This window comes from Rhinolophus sinicus, linkage group LG01, assembly GCF_036562045.2.
Source record: "Rhinolophus sinicus isolate RSC01 linkage group LG01, ASM3656204v1, whole genome shotgun sequence".
Classification (NCBI taxonomy): Eukaryota; Metazoa; Chordata; class Mammalia; order Chiroptera; family Rhinolophidae; genus Rhinolophus; species Rhinolophus sinicus.
The window spans coordinates 111,514,281-111,519,024 of NC_133751.1; the positions used below are offsets into that span (position 1 = coordinate 111,514,281).

Genomic DNA, 4,744 nt, shown 5'->3' on the forward strand with positions numbered 1-4,744 from the left:
TTGCAACTGGTAAGATTTCATTCTTTTTTATGGCAGAGTAATACTCCATTTTCTTATCCACAATTCCTAATACACAATTTCCTTATCCAACCATCTATTGATGGGCATTTTGTTTGTTTCCATATCTAACAAAGTTCTTGAGTCTGGACATATTGCTGCTCCAAAAAATTGGTGTTCTATAAACCACAAGAGGATGGCTTTAGAAGAAAACAAACAGATGTGCCACAACCACACAATTTCCTCTGAAAACTGCCATTCATGAGTTGTGTCTCAGAGCCATACCTAGAGTATGAGATTGAGCGCATCTTACAGCAGCCCAGGCTCCTTGCCATTTGAATGAGCTGGGCCTCTGCACCCCTTACTCTTAAAATGCTCCTTCACTGCATTCTTGCACTCTCTAGTCTACTACCTGGATCTCACCCTTAGGTGTTCCTCCTCACTCAATGGCATTCACAGACAGTAAGGAGACTGTGAGTAGTTAGATACGAGGTCTGACAATTAAGTTTGCAAAATTGTTGCAACAACATTGATAACCTTTTTTGATATCAGAGGGATTATTCACTATGAATTTGTACCACCTAGATGAACAGTTAACCAAGTTTACTATTAGGAAGTGCTGAAAAGGCTGGTGAAAAAGTTAGATGACCTGAACTTTTCTCCAACAATTCATGGCTCTTGTATCACGACAATGCACCAGCTCACACGGCACTGTCTGTGAGGGAGTTTTTAGCCAGTAAACAAATAACTGTATTGGAACACCCTCCCTACTCCCCTGATCTGGCCCCTAATGACCTCTTTCTTTACCCGAAGATAAAGGAAATACTGCAAGGAAGACATTTTTATGACATTTAGGACATTAAGGGTAATACGACGACAGCTCTGATGGCCATTCCAGAAAAAGAATTCCAAATTGCTTTGAAGGGTGGACTAGTCTCTGGCGTCAGTGCATGGCTTTGAAGGTTACTGTAGTGATATTCATCAATGAGGTATGTAGCACTTTTTCTAGGATGAGTTAGTTTGCAAACTTAATTGTCTGACCTCATGTATATATATATTACCATATTACTCCAGAAAGAAGACCTAGCTGGACAATCAGCTCTAATGTGTCTTTCGGAGCAAAAACTTAACGTAAGACCCGGTTTTATATTTTATATTATATTATATTATATTATATTATATTATATTATATTATACCTGGTCTTATATTATAACAAAATAAGACCAGGTCTTATATTAATGTTTGCTCCAAAAGACTCATTAGAGCTGATTGTCCAGCTAGGTCTTATATTCTGGGAAACATGGTATATATATATATAATATATAATATATATAATATATATTCACAGTCTCTTTACTATATATTATATATAGTCCCTTTACTATATATAATATATACAGTCTTTTTACTATATATAATATATATGAAATACAATATACTCTCACCTTAACCCTAATAATGTGGCAAAGAAAATATTAGGTTGGTGCAAAAGTAATTGCGGTTTAAAAGGTTAAAAACAATTGCAAAAACCGCAATTACTTTTGCACCAACCTAATAGATAACAAAATGGAGACATTCACTAGAGGACTGAAATATACCAAAAATAATCTAATGGAATTTTTTAAATTGAAGGATACCAAAATGCATTGGGTTGGACAAAGCTTACGGTAGGATTGGTAAACTGAAACATAGGCAAGTAGAATAAACTTCACACACCCCTCTGTCTGAAAATTACTGAGGGGAAAAAAAGATGAACATGCACTTAGAACAAAGAGAAACTTAATGAACAGAGTGAACATATCTAACATACATCTAATTAGAGGGCCAGAAGGGAAAGACAGAAAGAATTCGTCAGAAAAAAATGCATGGGAGAAAGGATAAGAATTTTCCAAAACAAATGAAAGCTACAACTATAAATTTAAGAAGTGCTGTGAATTTCAGTGTAGTATTTTCCAATTGCTGCTGTAACAAATTACCAGAAAACCAGTGGTTTAAAAAAAAAAAATTATTATCTCACAATTCTGTAGGTTGGAAGTCCAGGAGAGTTTACCTAGTTCCTCTTCTCTGAGTCTCACAAGGCTGAAAGCAAGGTGTTGACCAGCCTGGGCTCTTAAGTTCATTAGGTTTTCGGCAGAATTCAGCCTTTACAAAGCTGAGCTGAGGTCTCCATTTCCTGTGGCTATAAGCTTGGATTCTCTTTCAACTCTTTACGACCTATGGCATTCCCCATATTAAATGTATGTATTTTAAATGTAATATTATTCAGTCATAAAAAAGAAGAAAATTTTGCCATTTGCAACAACATGGATGTAACGAGGTCCTTTCACTAAGTTAAATATATCAGACAGAAAAAAAAGACAAATATCGTATTATCTCACTTAAAACAACAAAACTGAGCTCATGGTTTCAGAGAACAGATTTGTAGTTGCCAGCGGCAGGTGTGGGTATGGGAGAGTGGGGTGGGAGAAATGGGCGAAGGTGGTCAAAAGGTACAAACTTCCAGTTATAAAATAAGTAAATCATGAGGATGTAATGTACAGCATAGTGACTATAGTTAGTAATACTGTACTGTATATTTGAAAGTTGCTGATAGTAGATCTTAAAAATTCTTACTACAAGAAGAAAAATTGTACCTGTGTGAAGTGATGGATATTAACCAGACACTGTGGTGATCATTTTGCAATAACACACACATATATCAGATCATTAGGCTCAATGAATTGAGGCAAACTCCTTAATGTTTCTGAACCTCATTGTATTTCTCTGCTGTAATGTGGCATGTCTAAATCCGGGACTGGTTGCCCTACTAAGTCTGTGAGCATAAGAGCAGACATAGGCCAACTCTGCCTCAAGAAATAGAGCAACCACCAGGCAAGTAAAACCCAATTAATGAATTGGGTTCATTCATTATTTTTCAGAATTTTTAAGATACTGCTTAAGATATGGTTCATTCAGAATTTTTAAGATACTGCTTAAGATACTGGTCAAATCCTAAGTTAACATCTTTACTTAAAAATGAAGGGTTTAGACGTACGTCCCTGCCCACTGTGCACTGCACACTGCCCACTGCCCGAGTCGAGCGAAGGTGGCACACCATGCTTGGTTCAGGCGGAGGCGGCGCCATGTTCAAGGGAGGTAGCCCAGTCTCTGCGCATCAGCAGCTGAGCCACAGCACCTTCCCTTTCCTCCCAACCTTTTCTCCTTTTGCAGAACGAAACTCAATAGAACTTTGTTGTTTTGCCTTTTAGTCTGGGGGAAGAGAAGCAGACGATGAGTGGCTGTCAAGAAAATGAATGTCAAAGGAAAAGTGATCTTTCAATGTTGGTTGTCTCAACTGTAACTGTTGTGTTTTGGGAATATATTTGCAGTCCAGAAGGCTCTTTCCTGTGGATGTATCGCTGAAAACCTCAGAACTTCCTGGTAACTGCAGTCAGAAGGACTGGTGGTTTCCAAGGTGGTTTAAGAATGGGAGTCACAATTACCAAGGGGAAGAAGAAGACGGACAAAGACAAGGATCAACAAAGACAATGAAGAAGAGCTTCAGCTGTCGGACTGGTTTAATCCACAGAAACGCCCAGAGGTTGTGATGACCAGATGGAAGGCACCAATTGTGTAGGAAGACACTTAAAACAGAGCCATCTTAGAAAGTTACTATGGCAAACAGGAAATTACCATGGGTGTGACGATTTTGCTATTGGAACATACACTGAGCATTACTTGGAGGAGTTGTTAACATCCACTAATAGGCGCTTCACAGTTGGCCACAAAGTCATGTTTTACATCATGGTGGACGATGTCTCCAAGTTGCCTTTGACAGAGCTGGGTCCTCTGGGTTCCTTCAGAGTGTTTGAGATCCAGCCTGAGAAGAGGGGCAGGACATCAGCATGATGCCCATGAAGACCACTGGGGAGCACATCATGACCCACATCCAGCACAAGGTCGACTTCCTCTTCCAGGACACCTTTGGGGTGGAGACATTGGGCCAGTTGGTGGCTCAGCTACGAGCCTGGTGGTACAAGGCAGAGCATGACAAGTTCAGCTATGAGAGGTGGAAGGAGTCTGCAGCATACATTCCGTTCAGCCAGGGGAATTTTTATTACCACGCGGCCGTTTTTGGAGGAACCCCCATTCAGGTCCTAACCATCACCCAGGAGCGCTTCACGGGACTCCTCCAGGACAAGAAAAATGACAGAGAAGCCAAGAGGCACGACGAAAGCCGCCTAAACAAGTATGTCCTTCTCAACAAACCCATTAAAATCTTATCCCCAGAATATTGCCAGGATTATCATATAGGTCTGCCTTCAAATATTAAGATTGTCAATATATCTCAGCAGACAAAAGAATATAATTTGGTTAGAAATAATATCTGACCTTAAATTGTTCCAGTGGGTTTCTGAATTTGAGAGAGTATTATTCTGGCTACTTCCTCAGAAAAGTAACACTTAATTTTAATCTTAAGAAAATACTAACAAAACACCAGCTTGTCAAGTACATATTATTCCTTTTTGTAACTTTGAGCCTTGTAATGTGGGAGAATGAACCTGTGGTAATCAGAGTGAATTCCCAAATTTAAAAAAAATTTATTTAAATTTAAATCCCAAGTGGACAAACTAAAGATCTCATTAATAGTTATCCTTAAACATTAAACAAAATACCTGATTTACAGTTGAATAAATTATTTTCTCAGTATATTCTGGTCTGGTTATGGATTGTGCATGTTCTCCCAAAGATGTTCACAATGGTCAA

The 4,744-nt window shown here is 38.6% G+C and overlaps 1 pseudogene; it reads left to right on the forward strand.

Annotated features, from left to right (window-relative positions):
- The first annotated feature begins 3,287 nt into the window (after positions 1-3,287).
- Positions 3,288-4,368, forward strand: LOC109438899 (N-acetyllactosaminide alpha-1,3-galactosyltransferase; annotated as a pseudogene).
- The last annotated feature ends 376 nt before the right edge of the window (positions 4,369-4,744 follow it).